Source organism: Ambystoma mexicanum, chromosome 13, assembly GCF_040938575.1.
Source record: "Ambystoma mexicanum isolate Mex_15411 chromosome 13, UKY_AmexF1_1, whole genome shotgun sequence".
NCBI lineage: Eukaryota > Metazoa > Chordata > Amphibia > Caudata > Ambystomatidae > Ambystoma > Ambystoma mexicanum.
The window spans coordinates 740,792,877-740,810,754 of NC_090938.1; the positions used below are offsets into that span (position 1 = coordinate 740,792,877).

The 17,878-nt window shown below is 49.7% G+C and overlaps 1 long non-coding RNA gene across 1 annotated transcript; it reads left to right on the top strand.

The window, feature by feature from the left end:
* The first annotated feature begins 1,672 nt into the window (after positions 1–1,672).
* Positions 1,673–2,758, top strand: LOC138520675 (uncharacterized). The gene is made up of 3 exons (XR_011282853.1): positions 1,673–1,755; positions 2,117–2,183; positions 2,678–2,758. It is a non-coding gene; the product is annotated as an uncharacterized lncRNA (long non-coding RNA).
* The last annotated feature ends 15,120 nt before the right edge of the window (positions 2,759–17,878 follow it).

A 17,878-nucleotide genomic window follows, 5' to 3' on the forward strand; every position in this document is an offset into this window, starting at 1 on the left:
AGGTCTGGGTCCAATTGTAATAGATGCCAGTTTTTGTACAATATTTGCCTGATCTTGGAGTGGTCATTCGAATAAGATGTGATGAATCTGATGTTTTCTGATTCACATTCCTTAGCTGATTTCTTGCACAGAGTTTCTGACTGTTCCATCGCTGAGGCTTTATCCGCTGCCTTGTTGATGTGCTTGCTCTTGTACCCTCTTTGCTTGAATCTTGATGAGAGTAGTTCGCATTCTTTTTGAAATTGAGATTGTTCTTTGCAGTTGCGTCTTGCGCGTATAAATTCTCCTGCGGGGATGTTATCTTTGACCCTTTGTAAATGACAGCTTGATGCACACAATGTAGAATTTACTTCCGTTGGTTTCCGGAACGTTTTGGTGTATATTTGATTGTCTCTTATGTAGATTGTCAGATCTAGGAAGTTGATGGACACTGTGTTTATTTCTGAAGTAAACTGAATTCCGTATTTATTGGAGTTGATCCGTTGTATGAACTGTTCTAGTGTTGCTTTTTCTCCTCTCCAGATCAGGAGAATGTCATCAATATAGCGGGCCCACACAACTACATGCTCGCTTTATTGCCTGTCTGTGTAAACAATGTTATCTTCCAGCATCCCCATGAATAAATTGGCTAACGATGGGGCATATTTTGTTCCCATAGCTACTCCTTGACGTTGGTGGTAATAGTTACCATCCAACATGAACACATTCAATTCTAGTGTTGCTTTTAGCATTTCTTTCAGCATATGAATTTGCTGGAAGTGTGATGCGCTGGTATCCTTGAATACATAGTCTATTGTTTGAATAGCTAAATGGTGTTGAATAGACATATATAATGCTCGAACGTCTAGCAAAGCAAGTATGTACTCTGGTTGCCACTGAATATTGTTCAAAATCTGTATTGCATGAGTTGTGTCTTTCAGATACGCCTTCAATTTGGCGACTTCCGGATTGAGAAGGTTGTCAATGTACTCTGATAAATTTTCCGTAGCTCCTACGTTGCCGCTTACAATGGGTCTTCCCTCTGGTATACGTTGGTAGGCTTTATGCACCTTTGGCAAAAAATAAATCGTTGGCATTCGTGGATGTTGGATGGTCACAATCAGGTACGTAACTACATCTAGATAAACAATTCACATACAAACAACTGGGCAGGACTAACGCATGTGCAAAAAATATAGAAAAACATTAAATAATTGATCAGAAGCTAATGAACAATCACCTTCTGTGAGATTTTAGCAAAGAATGTACATTGCAAGTGTTAACACATTACGAACAAACGTACCACCACTGAGAAGCATACCAGCTAGCCCAAAATATGGCCGACAGGGTCATGACAACTAAGGAAGGGTGGTCGGTCATAATTTAGAAAAAATAATGTCGAATGACAAAAATGACGAAAAAAAATGTCTAAAAAAAAAATGTTGAATGTATTATTTTTTTATTTATATGTATTTTTTGGATTTGGTAAGTATAAAAAATGGGTAAAATAAAAAAAAGGGGGGTTGGGGGGGAACCCCCCCATTTAGAAAAAAAAACGTATTGAAAAATAAATTCGAATTTTTTTTTTTCGAAATTTCTTTTTCTAAAAAATGACTTTCGACATTATTGTTTTCTAAATTATGACTATAAACCCTAAGGAAGGACTACGCGTTGCCATGACGCCTGCCGACAACACGAACTCCCCATTCTCTCAAAAGTAGCGAAACCGAGAGGATGCAGGTTGATCCATAAGGCGTAGACGCCCGCACCTGCACGGTAAGCGTTTCTTCTTTCTCCGTTTCGTTCGTTCCCCATTTGCACAAGTAAGCCAAAGAGCTTATGATGCCGTACACTGCTTGGCAGTATGATACGCGAGAATGCGTTTACACAAACGCGTCAAATATGTAAGTTTCGATGCGATTAGTCAGCCGCCTCAGTTGTGCGTCCGAAAAAGAAAACAATAGCATCTCTTCTAATAGAAATAAGAAACTGTATAGCCGTTGTTAAAGTAAAGTAAACAAGGTATGCATGATATACTAAAGTAAGAAAGGAATAAGCAAAAATGTCAGCCAGCACTTTATAACAAGTCACAAACAATTCAGGCATATCATCAGGTAATCAGAATCATTTTTTTCAGGGATTTACCCCGAGTACTATTTCGGAACAGACGGCAATGTATACATTATCTAGCATCAAGCAAACAGGTAACATTATCAGAACCAAATAGCTAAAGGTGCAGAATAAGTGTTCTAAGTATTGTATTTTGTTCCGAGTAAGGGCAATTTGTACCCTGTGTCTCACGGGACACGAAAAATCTATAATGTCAGTCGCAATAATTGAACGTTGGGATATATGAATTTCTAGAATTGTTAACAGCGCATAGATCAAAGCTCACGCAACCATGTTAGTAACAACCATTAGATAAAAACAATATCACTAGAAGGTTTTTGCGTTTATATCATTCATTCTGATTTTTCATTTGTTTTTTCTCTGTGAGCATTTTTTACCCTAATTATCCTCCCCTTAACCCATCCCCATGTTTCTTCTCTGCCTATAAACACATTTGTGATAATTATAACAATTGTATTGGCAAAATATGAAAATGTAATGCACATTGTTGATTATTCTTTTACATATTGATCATGAAATTGGCACATTTAACAATATACATGTTTTATTTTGACAATTGACTCAATAGCCCTGGTTTGAAAAAGGCACCCGTGTGTTGCCGAAACACGTGTTACCATGAAGGGCACTTACAAATAAATCTTACATTTGGAAACCAACTCTAACTAAGTTTGGCGCATTTTGTACAAATCAGAGTCACACTATCATATTAAGTTCAAAACCCTCTGCATCGTCCACAAGGCCTTCTGGGGCCTGGGGCCTCAATACCTTCAACTCTCTCTTCCTAAATATCTTCCTTCTCGAGCTCTTTGCTCATCAGCCTCCAACTCCCTCAGGGTCAGTCGCTTCTCCAAGCAGCGAGTAGGTGGTAGATCTCTTTCTTCTGCTGGGACCTCCCTCTGGAACAGCCTCCCTGCCCCCCTGAAACTTGAGGAGGACCATCTACGCTTCCGGAAGCACCTCAAGACCTTCCTCTTTGCTTCTGCTTTCTCTCCTCCTATCCCCTGCTGATCTCCCGGCTAAATCTGAAACTGGTTACCTGGCTACCCAACTGATCCCGGGCCCAGGTCCCCTCCCGGCAGTTGCACACCGGCACTGCCCCCCTGGCAACCCTTGCACTCCGGGACTGTTTCTGTATCCCTACAGCCCCTACCAGCACTTGACACCTGATGTCTGCACTACCCGTGCACTGCCCCCAGCTGGCCGCACTCTTATTTATTATTTATTATTTATGCTCTCTATTTTTTTTTAAGGTTATCCTATGTACTGCACTGCCCCCTGCCCTTCCCCCCACACTTTTTCCCCTTCCCCTGCACTTGCGCGATCTCAATGTCACCTGGCCTAGTAGGATTGCTGTCTCTGTCTTCCCTGTTTCCCCTCCCTTGCCTCGTCGCGCCTTTAACACTTGTGTATAGGCGCGTTATAAATGCCATATCATATTATACCTGTTTTTCAGCTGTAACCTTCTATACATTTAAGTCCAGACACCCCCGCTCAGTGGAGCGGGGCCGTGGGCGGGCTGTTCCCACGATCGCCTGCTCTTTGCATAGCGCCCCAAGCTGTATTGTAACCAGTGCTTTAAGTGGGACTCAGAATCGAGTGGGGCTCTAGTTAGGGGGTGTGGCTTAAGTAGGGGTGGGATAACCCACCCACCCATACTTAGGCCATTCCCCCAATTATAGCCCCTCCTCACCTATGGGGTGTGGGGGCCTGGCAAATGCTTGGCTCCAAGGCAGTGGGTGCCAAACAGGAGAGCTGGGGCGCATTGGTATTATATCTTTTGTGTGCCCAGCCGCTCCATTTTGTTCCAAATCAGTCTCCAAGCCCCGCTGCAAGGCTGCCTCTGGGGGGTTGGAGCTTATGATTAAGAAACAAAAGGAGAGGCTGCGCGCAAAAAGGTATGATACCAGTGCACCCCAGATCTCCTTTTGTTTCTTAAAGAGAGTAGCTGCGTGGTTAAAGGGCTGCTTCCAGGTGTCGACAAACACATATGCAGCCCTTTAACCATGCTGCTCCTTGAGTGAAAGGGCTGCCTGCAGGGGGGTTAGCTCATCTCACTAAAAAACATGAGGAGAGCTGGGGCGCCTGGCCTCTCCTTTTGTTCCTTAGTGAGAGGAGCTGACGACAACAGAAAGCCGTTTAGCCAAAGAGCTGTGCATGGTTAAAGGGCTGCCTGTGGGTGTCGGCGCTTCTGATTAGGGAAAAGGGGAGGCACCCCATGGTAGTACTTGAAGAGGATCAGGGCTATGTGTATCACGTGGAATACATTACAGACACACTAAGACATTTGATCTGCAGCTTCTCGCCTTTCTCTGCAGGTTTGCTGGGTTTTAACGTTCAACTGTTATCTACTAGAGTAATTATAGGTGCAACACAGGCGGGGTTGAGGTGGGGGGGGCTAAGGCAGCCCCTTTAGCTGTCGTGGCGTTCTTCACCCCTCAACTGGCTTGAAGATTTTGTTCCTTATCTGACCCACGTTTTGGGAATTTTGCGCACTCCGACTACTTTTGGCTGGTTTATTCATTTATTTTGTTTTATTGTGATGAAAAGAACGGCGACATCTGGCCTCTCTCCTCATACGGCTGCAAAGAGGAAGTCCCATTATCTGCTTTAAGCAGTAAGAGAAGCCAATATGCTGATACATGACTGTGAATAACTGTTATATACTCTTAATAATGCCAATACAGCTGGTGGCTCTTGCGTTACTGTCAAGCAGGTGGCACAGACTAAAAACAACTGCACCATTAATGAAGAACTCGTTATCACTAATGATGAAACCCCCATTAAGAAGGGAAGCCCCCTCCATCCTGGCCTTTGTTGGCTCTTCCAATACGTTTACTGGCACGACCCCTCCCCCACCTGTGGCTAAAAAGAAACAGGTGGACCCTCTTGCCAAGTTTAAAACACCGAGACATAAGGACCAAGAGGGCAGTAAAAATGATAAGAGTCCTGCCATAATCCATACAGTCAAACCTACACCTAGCCTTAGAATGTCAGCTAACTGTGCTTTAACCTCAGATAATGCCCGGGTGGAGCAGCACACGCCTATGCATAATGGAGCGATTGCCCCATGTGTACCCCCACCCGATAACCAAACTGCACGAGCAGCACCAACATTAACAGCCACTCGGCTCTTACCCAGGATGCCAACCCCAGGGGAGGGTACCAGACCCACAGACAATAGCGTTACACCTTCTTATCCAAATGATGGCAATGCCCTTCTTGCAATGATAACCCCAAAGCAACCATTACATCACCCTAGTAATGACAGCAGCACCACACCCGGGGGGAGCCAACTCATCCGCCCCCCCTAATCCCTCCCAGGTCATTCACAAAGCCAGGTTGATAAAATAGCCTCTCAGCTAAGGCACACCTGGATACAGATCATCAAGGGGTTAATGATGCACACGCCAGGCACTTTCAGATGAAGTGGGGATATTGAAGAAGATGCTCATGACATTGACCTCAGAAATGGACTCACTGAGAATAGAAGTGCATGACAGCACTCAGCGCTGCTCTCAACATGACATGAGGTCTGTACAAGCGACTCATTATGCAAGGCTGGTGCGAGTGCTGCCCTCCAACAAGCACCCACCACACACTGGTGAGCACAGAACACACCTCCCAAGCGCACACCACACACTGGTGAGTACAGAACACACCTCCCAAGCGCCCACCACACACTGCAGAACACACCTCCCAAGCGCACACCACACACTGATGAGTACAGAACACACCTGCCAAGCGCACACCACACACTGGTGAGTACAGAACACACCTCCCAAGCGCCCACCACACACTGGTGAGTACAGAACACACCTCCCAAGCGCCCACCACACACTGCAGAACACACCTCCCAAGCGCACACCACACACTGGTGAGCACAGGACACACCTCCCAAGTGCACACCACACACTGGTGAGTACAGAACACACCTCCCAAGCGCCCACCACACACTGCAGAACACACCTCCCAAGCGCACACCACACACTGATGAGTACAGAACACACCTGCCAAGCGCACACCACACACTGGTGAGTACAGAACACACCTCCCAAGCGCCCACCACACACTGGTAAGTACAGAACACACCTGCCAAGCGCACACCACACATTATTGAGTGCAGGACACACCTCCCAAGCGCCCGCCACACACTGGTGAGTGCAGAACACACCTCCCAAGCGCACACCACACACTGGTGAGCACAGAACACACCTCCCAAGTGCACACCACACACTGGTGAGTACAGAACACACCTCCCAAGCGCCCACCACACACTGCAGAACACACCTCCCAAGCGCACACCACACACTGATGAGTACAGAACACACCTGCCAAGTGCCCGCCATACATTTGTGAGTACAGAACACACCTCCCAAGCGCCCACCACACATTGGTGAGTACAGAACACACCTCCCAAGCACCCACCACACATTGGTGGGTAAGGAACACACCTCCCAAGCGCCCACCATATATTTGTGAGTACAGAACACACCTCCCAGGCACACGCCACACACTGGTGAGTACAGAACACACCTCCCAAGCGCCCGCCATACATTTGTGTGTACAGAACACACCTCCCAAGCGCCCACCACACATTGGTGAGTACAGAACACACCTCCCAAGCACCCACCACACATTGGTGGGTAAGGAACACACCTCCCAAGCGCCCACCATATATTTGTGAGTACAGAACACACCTCCCAGGCACACGCCACACACTGGTGAGTACAGAACACACCTCCCAAGCGCCCGCCATACATTTGTGTGTACAGAACACACCTCCCAGGCACACGCCACACACTGGTGAGTACAGAACACACCTCCCAAGTGCCCACCATACATTTGTGAGTACAGAACACACCTCCCAAGCGCCCGCCATACATTTGTGAGTACAGAACACACCTCCCAGGCACACGCCACACACTGGTGAGTACAGAACACACCCCCAAGCGCACGCCACACACTGGTGAGTACAGAACACACCTCCCAAGTGCACGCCACACACTGGTGAGTACAGAACACACCTCCCAAGCGCCCGCCATACATTTGTGAGTACAGAACACACCTCCCAGGCACACACCACACACTGGTGAGTACAGAACACACCTCCCAAGCGCCCGCCATACATTTCTGTGTACAGAACACACCTCCCAGGCACACGCCACACACTGGTGAGTACAGAACACACCTCCCAAGCGCCCACCATACATTTGTGAGTACAGAACACACCTCCCAAGCGCCCGCCATACATTTGTGAGTACAGAACACACCTCCCAGGCACACGCCACACACTGGTGAGTACAGAACACACCCCCCAAGCGCACACCACACACTGGTGAGTACAGAACACACCTCCCAAGCGCACGCCACACACTGGTGAGTACAGAACACACCTCCCAAGCGCCCGCCATACATTTGTGAGTACAGAACACACCTCCCACTAATGCAATGCTGGAACAAGGAAACTAAGAACATGATCTCTAGGTAAGAGAGAAAGGTGCTACACACCTGAGAAAGGATAGAATGGAAAGTAGAGCGGCTAGATTAACCCGAACCCATAATGCAAATATACAACATATGAACACCACCCTCTCCTGAGGCGCCACAACAACTACATGCCACAGTTACATCAGATGACATCCTCACAACGAAGAATTTCAGGCTAATATAGCTTACATTCACAAAGTACCTAAGCTACCTATGAACCATATTGAAACCAATGTAGGCCTTAGCAGGGCAGTTTCTAGGTAATATGGTGCCCAGGGCAAACAACATGTGCCCCCCTTCATGCGTTTGCAGCACTCCCATGACGCAAACATTGACTCAACCGCCAAGCGCTACCTTACAATGCTCAAGATCAGTGGGTGCTCTTGTCTCAGGATCAAGCATGGCAGCAGGCGGAGCCTCCAAGCGCTACCTTACAATGCTCAAGATCAGTGGGCGCTCTTACCTCAGGGTCAAGCATGGCAGCAGGCAGAGCCTCCAACCGCTACCTTGCAATGCTCAAGATCAGTGGGTGCTCTTGCCTCAGGGTCAAGCATGGCAGCAGGCGGAGCCTCCAAGCGCTACCTTACAATGCTCAAGATCAGTGGGCGCTCTTACCTCAGGGTCAAGCATGGCAGCAGGCAGAGCCTCCAAGCGCTACCTTGCAATGCTCAAGATCAGTGGGCGCTCTTGCCTCGGAGTCAAGCATGGCAGCATTTGGAGCCTCCAAGCGCTACCTTACAATGCTCAAGATCAGTGTGCGCTCCTGCCTCAGGGTCAACCATGGCAGCAGGCGTAGCCTCCAAGCGCTACCTTACAATGCTCAAGATCAGTGTGCGCTCTTGCCTCAGGGTCAAGCATGGTAGCAGACAGAGCCTCCAAGCGCTAACTTACAATGTTCAAGATCAGTGTGCGCTCTTGCTTCAATGTCAAGCATGGCAGCAGGCAGAGCTTCCAAGCGCTACCTTGCAATGCTCAAGATCAGTGTGCGCTCTTGGCTCAGGGTCAAGCATGGCAGCAGGTGGAGCCTCCACAGCTACGGGTCCAAAGATCTGGGTGCTGGCAAAAGCGATTGTGTAGGCAGACTCCCCCTTCATTCAAGGGCTGTGCCCAAGCCAGTTCACACCCCACCAAACGCTGCAGTATAACATTGACTTCACCCTCCTGTTAGGATAGAAGGATGGGGCACAAGTGAGAAAGACACCAGTGAGCCAAGGGGCAATTCAGCCGGTCATGCACAACACACAAATCATCAACATTATAGAGGGAGCATAGAGCAGCCTGTCATGCACAACACACAAATCATCAACATTATAGAGGGAGCATAGAGCAGCCTGTCATGCACAACACACAAATCATCAACATTATAGAGGGAGCATAGAGCAGCCTGTCATGCACAACACACAAATCATCAACATTATAGAGGGAGCATAGAGCAGTCTGTTCATTTGCATATGACTAATACTTTTTGTGTAGTGCAGGATGAGCCTTACCTGATTCCCCCTTATGCCCGCTTACCTGCTCCGCCTCCGTGCCGGTAAGTTGCGTTGCAGGGGAGCAAAGAGACCGCCCCTTCCTCTGGCGTTCTTCATCCGAGTTGCCCTGACAACAACATCCTGGACCTGCCCTTGGATCCAAGTGTCCAGCTGGGCACCTGGGCCTGGACCTATCCAAGTGCCCAGCTGGGCTCCTGGACCTGCCCTTGGATCCAAGTGCCCAGCTGGGCTCCTGGACCTGCCCTTGGATCCAAGTGCCCAGCTGGGCTCCTGGACCTGCCCTTGGATCCAAGTGCCCAGCTGGGCTCCTGGACCTGCCCTTGGATCCAAGTGCCCAGCTGGGCTCCTGGACCTGCCCTTGTATCCAAGTGCCCAGCTGGGCTCATGGACCTGCCCTAGGATATCCAAGTGCCCAGCTGGGCTCCTGGACCTGCCCTAGGATCCAAGAGCCCAACTGGGCTCCTGGACCTGCCCTTGGATCCAAGTGCCCAGCTGGGCTCCTGGACCTGCCCTTGGATCCAAGAGCCCAGCTGGGCTCCTGGACCTGCCCTTGGATCCAAGTGCCCAGCTGGGCTCCTGGACCTGCCCTTGGATACAAGAGCCCAGCTGGGCTCCTGGACCTGCCCTTTGATCCAAGTGCCCTGCTGGGCTCCTGGACCTGCCCTTGGATCCAAGTGCCCAGCTGGGCTTCTGGACCTGCCCTTGGATCCAAGTGCCCAGCTGGGCTTCTGGACCTACCCTTGGATCCAAGTGCCCAGCTGGACTTCTGGACCTGCCCTTGGATCCATGTGCCCAGCTGGGCTCCTGGACCTGGCCTTGGATCCATGTGCCCAGCTGGGCTCCTGGACCTGGCCTTGGATTCACGTGCCCAGCTCGGCTCCTGGACCTGGCCTTGGATCCATGTGTCCAGCTGGGCTCCTGGAACAGAGCTCCTGGACCCGGCCTTGAACCCTTGGATCCATGTGCCCAGCTGGGCTCCTGGACCTGCCCTTTTATCCAAGTGCCCAGCTGGGCTCCTGGACCTGCCCTTGGATCCAAGTGCCCAGCTGGGCTTCTGGACCTGCCCTTGAATCCAAGTGCCCAGCTGGGCTCCTGGACCTGCCGTTGGATCCAAGTGCCCAGCTGGGCCCCTGGACTTGGCCTTGGATCCATGTGCCCAGCTCGGCTCCTGGACCTGGCCTTGAATCCATGTGTCCAGCTGTGCTCCTAGAACAGAGCTCCTGGACCAGCCCTTGAACCCTTGGATCCATGTGCCCAGCTGGGCTCCTGGACCCGCTCTTGGATCCAAGTGCCTAGCTGGGCTCCTGGACCTGCCTTTGGATCCAAGTGCCCAGCTGGGCTCCTGGACCTGGCCTTTGGATCCAAGTGCCCAGCTGGGCTCCTAGACCTGCCTTTGGATCCAAGTGCCCAGCTGGGCTCCTGGACCTGGCCCTGGATCCAAGTGCCCTGCTGGGCTCCTGGACCTGGCTCTGGATACAAGTGCCCAGCTGGGCTCCTGGACCTGGCCCTGGATCCAAGTGCCCAGCTGGGCTCCTGGACCTGGCCCTGGATCCAAGTGCCCAGCTGGGCTCCTGGACCTGGCCCTGGATCCAAGTGCCCAGCTGGGCTCCTGGACCTGCCATTGGATCCAAGTGCCCAGCTGGGCCCCTGGACCTGGCCTTGGATCCATGTGCCCAGCTCGGCTCCTGGACCTGGCCTTGGATCCATGTGTCCAGCTGTGCTCCTAGACCAGAGCTCCTGGACCCGCCCTTGAACCCTTGGATCCATGTGCCCAGCTGGGCTCCTGGACCCGCTCTTGGATCCAAGTTCCCAGCTGGGCTCCTGGGCCTGCCTTTGGATCCAAGTGCCCAGCTGGGCTCCTGGACCTGGCCCTGGATCCAAGTGCCCAGCTGGGCTCCTGGACCTGCCTTTGGATCCAAGTGCCCAGTTGGGCTCCTGGAACTGGCCTTGGATCCAAGTACCCAGCTGGGCTCCTGGGCCTGCCTTTGGATCCAAGTGCCCAGCTGGGCTCCTGGGCCTGCCTTTGGATCCAAGTGCCCAGCTGGGCTCCTGGACCTGGCCCTGGATCCAAGAGCCCAGCTGGGCTCCTGGACTTGCCCTTGGATCCAAGTGCCCAGCTGGGCTCCTGGACCTGTCCTTGGATCCAAGAGCCCAGCTGGGCTCCTGGACCTGCCCTTTGATCCAAGTGCCCTGCTGGGCTCCTGGACCTGCCCTTGGATCCAAGTGCCCAGCTGGGCTTCTGGACCTGCCCTTGGATCCAAGTGCCCAGCTGGGCTCCTGGACCTGCCCTTGGATCCAAGTGCCCAGCTGGGCTTCTGGACCTGCCCTTGGATCCATGTGCCCAGCTGGGCTCCTGGACCTGCCGTTGGATCCAAGTGCCCAGCTGGGCCCCTGGACCTGGCCTTGGATCCATGTGCCCAGCTCGGCTCCTGGACCTGGCCTTGGATCCATGTGTCCAGAGGTGCTCCTAGACCAGAGCTCCTGGACCCGCCCTTGAACCCTTGGATCCATGTGCCCAGCTGGGCTCCTGGACCCGCTCTTGGATCCAAGTGCCCAGCTGGGCTCCTGGACCTGCCTTTGGATCCAAGTGTCCAGCTGGGCTCCTGGACCTGGCCTTTGGATCCAGGTGCCCAGCTGGGCTCCTAGACCTGCCTTTGGATCCAAGTGCCCAGCTGGGCTCCTGGACCTGGCCCTGGATCCAAGTGCCCAGCTGGGCTCCTGGACCTGGCCCTGGATCCAAGTGCCCAGCTGGGCTCCTGGACCTGGCCCTGGATCCAAGTTCCCAGCTGGGCTCCTGGACCTGCCATTGGATCCAAGTTCCCAGCTGGGCTCCTGGACCTGCCATTGGATCCAAGTGCCCAGCTGGGCCCCTGGACCTGGCCTTGGATCCATGTGCCCAGCTCGGCTCCTGGACCTGGCCTTGGATCCATGTGTCCAGCTGTGCTCCTAGACCAGAGCTCCTGGACCCGCCCTTGAACCCTTGGATCCATGTGCCCAGCTGGGCTCCTGGACCCGCTCTTGGATCCAAGTGCCCAGCTGGGCTCCTGGGCCTGCCTTTGGATCCAAGTGCCCAGCTGGGCTCCTGGACCTGGCCCTGGATCCAAGTGCCCAGCTGGACCCCTGGACCTGCCTTTGGATCCAAGTGCCCAGCTGGGTTCCTGGACCTGGCCTTGGATCCAAGTACCCAGCTGGGCTCCTGGGCCTGCCTTTGGATCCAAGTGCCCAGCTGGGCTCCTGGACCTGGCCCTGGATCCAAGTGCCCAGCTGGGCTCCTGGACCTGCCTTTGGATCCAAGTGCCCAGCTGGGCTCCTGGACCTGGCCTTGGATCCAAGTTCCCAGCTGGGCTCCTAGACCTGCCTTTGGATCCAAGTGCCCAGCTGGGCTCCAGGACCTGCCCATGGGCTCCTGGACATGCCCTTGGATCCAAGTGCCCAGCTGGGCTCCTGGGCCTGCCTTTGGATCCAAGTGCCCAGCTGGGCTCCTGGACCTGGCCCTGGATCCAAGTGCCCAGCTGGACTCCTGGACCTGCCTTTGGATCCAAGTGCCCAGCTGGGCTCCTGGACCTGGCCTTGGATCCAAGTACCCAGCTGGGCTCCTGGGCCTGCCTTTGGATCCAAGTGCCCAGCTGGGCTCCTGGACCTGGCCCTGGATCCAAGTGCCCAGCTGGGCTCCTGGACCTGCCTTTGGATCCAAGTGCCCAGCTGGGCTCCTGGACCTGCCTTTGGATCCAAGTGCCCAGCTGGGCTCCTGGACCTGGCCTTGGATCCAAGTTCCCAGCTGGGCTCCTAGACCTGCCTTTGGATCCAAGTGCCCAGCTGGGCTCCAGGACCTGCCCATGGGCTCCTGGACATGCCCTTGGATCCAAGTGCCCAGCTGGGCTCCTGGACCAGCCCTTGGATCTGTTGGGAAGGAGCCTAGTGCTTTCCTTCATTTCCAAACTTTCCAAGCACTTTAGAACTAGGCAAGATTTCTGTTAACTGTTTTCTAAGCACTCCAAGAGTCCAGGGGGGAGGAGGGTCACTAAATAAAGGTAATTAGGATTGAAACATAAGTGCAAACAACTATTCAGATGGATATATGTCTGTAAAACTGTTACATTGTAAGTTAGCTTTGCTGAAAGCACACAGGAAAGTCAGGCCGTGCTAAATATAGATTACAGGCAGGCTGGTAGAGAGCACAAAGTGGCTGGGCAGCTGTTCCTGTCAATCACAAGCCAATGGAGACTAAAAAAGATTCAGCACGACATAGAGTACTAGGAAAACAAGGGTTTATTGTAGGAATTACTAAATCAGATAACGTATATGGGCTATAAGTAAAAAGGCATGTCTCAAACAAATAGTCCCACTGAGTAAAATTAGTCGGTCTCCAAAACCCGCGCCATCTACATCTACATCTACATCGAAGTGTAATGTTGGGCCATCCACTAAAGTGGCAAGTTCTGGTGGGGCTTCCTTGATTCAACATGGTAGCACTAAAAAAACGATGGGGCTAAATCCGAAGTTAACAACTGCTCAGCGACTGAAGGAGTCCTTGAAACGTAATTATGAAATGCAAGATCCAGGCAAACAGACCGATATCCGAATCGCAATTGTGAATATTTCGAAAGAGGATCGTGATGTGAACATGAACAGAGAAATGTACTGTGCTTACTACACTCAGTCCCTGCCTTAAGAACGGTAACCTCCGATGATATTGCAATCATCGAATATATGTCGGAGGACTATGCAGACCAGGTGTACCTCCACATAGAATCTTATGCAGTAAGAAAGGTCATCTTGGCATTCAAAGTTGAATTATTGCAGCTCGGATTCGACGTTAGTGACCATAAATCTGTTCTGCAAACAGCTTGCAAACCTTTGTGTGAATCGGGAAACAGATTAGCACCTCATGAACAAAGAATAAATAACATAAGAAACCAACTGCGAACAGGATCATATGCAAAATCACTTACGAAGAGAAACACGCACGGAGCACGGATACACTAGCTGGGGGCTGTGAAGGATAAAGACGTGGTTTCCCTGGTCTCGTGGAACACGAGGGGGTTCTCCCATCTGTTTGAGGAATTTCCACTTGATCTAGAGAACAACTTCGTAATTTGCCTACAAGAGACGTGGCTAAGGTCCGTGCCTGTTAAAGGTGGATATGTCACCTTGTTGAACTCAGCCGGCAAAAATGTGCATGGACGTCCTTTCTCGGGCCTATTAACCATGATTAAAATTGGGTTTGGATGGACAGTAATTAAAAGTGTAAATCCTAACATCTTTATACAAAGTACACTACTCCAGTGCAAACCAAGCAGCCCTGGCCTACACCAACATATCTTATTATTAAATGTATATTGGAACCCAGTGATGATAACAACGAAGAATTTCATAGCTGCGGTAACCACAATACTAGATAAAAATTTGCAGGCCAGAAGCAATATCACGATTATTATAGTTGGCGACATGAACTTAACTTGGTTTGACATAAAGGGTAACAAGTTGCTCAGTAAGGGAGAGATGGAATCCCTACATCATGATAGACGTAAGCACTGGGACAACATCATGAAGACCTACGATTGTGTCATGGTAAATGGGCAAATTGTTATTGTTATTGTTATTTTGCACTTATATAGCGCCTTATATACCATTGGTATGGTGTGAAGGCGCTGGTAGGTTGAACGCCCTTGGGAACCGAAGTTCAGATCAGTAGAGAGAGTAGGGAGAGTCAAAAGGTGCATGTGTGCACCGGATATGTGTGCAGCTCGTGCGGTACACGTGTGATAGCTGATTCTTATTGGTAGGTGTGGTGGTTGAGAGATCAGGAGAATGTGTTCGTTCAGGCAGGATTTATCCGGAACGGATGTGGCTGCGTTAGGCCTGAGGAAAACGCCTGGCTGGGGGTGTGAGACCGGCAGTGTTTACAAAGAATGATGTGGAGTAAGCGGCGGATGTTCGTATGAGAACAGTTATACCGAAGGGTGTCATAGTATCACTGTGTTCTAGTTGAGTGGTGATGTAAAGGGGAGGGTAAGCGTGGGGTGTGGTAAGAGTGGTTATATGCTCTTTCAATGTGCAAACTTCTAAAATCAACTTTCCCAGAGAGGCTACCGGGCGAACTTCTAAGTACAATTTTCCATACAGAGGCTATTGGGAACATTTCTAAATTCAATTCATCAGTGAGGCTACTGGGCACACTTCTAAGTGTAACTCTCGCAGAGGCTATTGGGTACACTTCTAAATGCAATTTTCACAGAGCGTCTACTGGGCACATTTCTAAATTCAATTTTCCAGAGAGGCTATTGGGCAAACATACCACCAAATACTACTTGGCATAATATGGGCCATGCAAAGGTAATAGATTACATTTGGGTGTCCAAACACTCCTGGAATACAATTAGAAAAATTAATGTAATGAGGACAATAAAAAGTGACCACGAAATATTGGTGATGGGCATGAACATAAGCAACAACCCAGAACTGCAGACCACCGGACAAGCCCTCGAAGTAAATAATGGAAAAAACAGGCTGCGACTATCTTCTCAACAAATAATTAATCTATCAAAGGTCATGGATAATGACATGATCTCCACTTATAATAAAGTGGATTATGTGTCGTTTTTGCCCCAGCAACATGGCCCACCATTATGGAAGAAAAACACCAAGAAGCAGCATCTGCATAGCTGGAGTATGAGGGTAAACGAAAAAAAAGACGCTTCAAAGTGAGATACGCAAACTGAAATTACAAGGAGGCACAAATAATATCGATATGATAAAAAAAAAGAGGCAGGTTTACCGCAACTGGGTTAAAGCATACAGGTATCAGCATGATCAGGAACGTGGTGAACAAATGCTAGACCTGATGAAATCCAACAAATGTAGAGAAATATGGCACATACTAAATAGCTGCACAAATAATCAAGCAACCAAGATGGCCAATGTGGTATCGGAAGCTGAGTGGAACCAGCATTTCACAAAAGTATTTGCAGGTGAGGTTGAACGCGAAGCAAACAAAGACGAAGCAACGACAGGAAATTGGGACTGTATTGAATCTGTCGATGATATACTCCTTGCAATCAAGTCCCTGAATAATTCACGTGCGGCAGGTCCCGATGGCATCTCGAATGTGATGCTTAAACAAAATAAATCTGAATGGGCGGACTTTATTGCAAAATTATTCACAAAGATTGCAACATCGAAGAAAATCCCCCCAACTTGGACATCTGCCATCATCGTACCGATATTCAAGAAGGGAGATCGGGCAAATCCAGCAAATTATCGCCCGATCGCCCTGTTGGACACCATTGGCAAAGTGTTCGCTAATTTTCTACAAAAAAAAATAACAAAGTGGGCCATTTCGGCTAAAATTGTGGACTGCAGACAAACTGGGTTTACTAAGGGTGTTGGTACAGAGAACAACCTGACGTTGCTCAACATCCTGAAACTGACAGCTCTGGCGAGTAAAAGGAAGTTGTTTATAGCTTTCATTGATCTTCATCAAGCTTTTGATTGCATAGATCGGAAATTGCTATGGGACAAACTAAAAAAATGGAATTGTCCTCAGGATTTATTGCAGCCAATAATTGCATTACACACATCAACCACAATACAAATAAGGCTAAATGAAGCAGGACTCTTGTCGAACAATATGAGGACACAAAGAGGTGTGAAGCAAGGGTGCCCGATAGCTGCATGTCTATTTAAGCTATTCATTGCCGATATTCCGGCTGCTTTGTGTAATGTCCGTTGTTTCCCCCCAAAGATAAATGGTTCTCAAATAAACTGCATGATATATGCGGACGATATCGTGCTAGTTGATAACACGCAGATTGGCCACCAGCGTCTCTTGCAAAAGCTACAAGCCTACATGAATCAAAATTACTTAAAAATAAACACATCAAAAACAAAAATCATGAAGATCGGATCAAAAAGTGGTACAAGGTCAAGTTCCTTTAAGTGGAGACTTGGAAACATGATCCTAGAGGAAGTTACTGAAATGAGATACCTGGGAATCATGTTCAGTCCATCAATCTGTGAGCGGAACTGGGTCCAAGACGTTGAGTCCCGGATGATCACTCTGGCAGTCCAAGGAGCTCGGTTTCATTACCTCTTTGGCAAGTTCTCCCTCTCTCCGCTCCGGCTATTCTATCTCCAAAAAGTAATTCCGTCAATCACTTATGGAGCAGAGGCTGGTTGGAACCTGGACCATTCAATTTGGGCAAAATTAGAAGGCCAATTCTGGAAACGTGTCTTAAGACTACCAAAATGCGTTTCCATAAAGGTCATAAGGCAGGAGTTAGCACTTGATGACCTATATACAACTGTCATCTGGAAAGCGCTGGCTTTAATGCGTAAGATGATAATTACAAAGAAAGAACCACCGTATAAAATTCTGGCGGTGACAGTCAAAACATGCAGGGGGTGTTCTTGCGAAATGGCTGGATAAAGCAAAAGACATCATGTCTGCTGCCAATATAAGCAATGAAATGCTAATAAAGTGGCCACAACTAGCAAAAAAGAAACTAAAAGAATGGTCCTGGGCATGTAACATGGACAACCTAGAAGGACTAACAACTGCCCCGAAACTTGGACCAACAGCAAACAAACTGAATAAACTGCCAGGATACCTCATTCAATTCCCTTCAAGGCACCATCGTGATCGATTCCTTAGACTTCGGTTGAATGCCCTAAGAACAAGAGAAGTATTGTTTATAAGAAAAGATGCAGAGACAAGCGATAATTTGTGTAGATTATGTCGAAATGAAATTGAGACAGTAAGACATTTGACAACTGCCTGCCCTAAACTC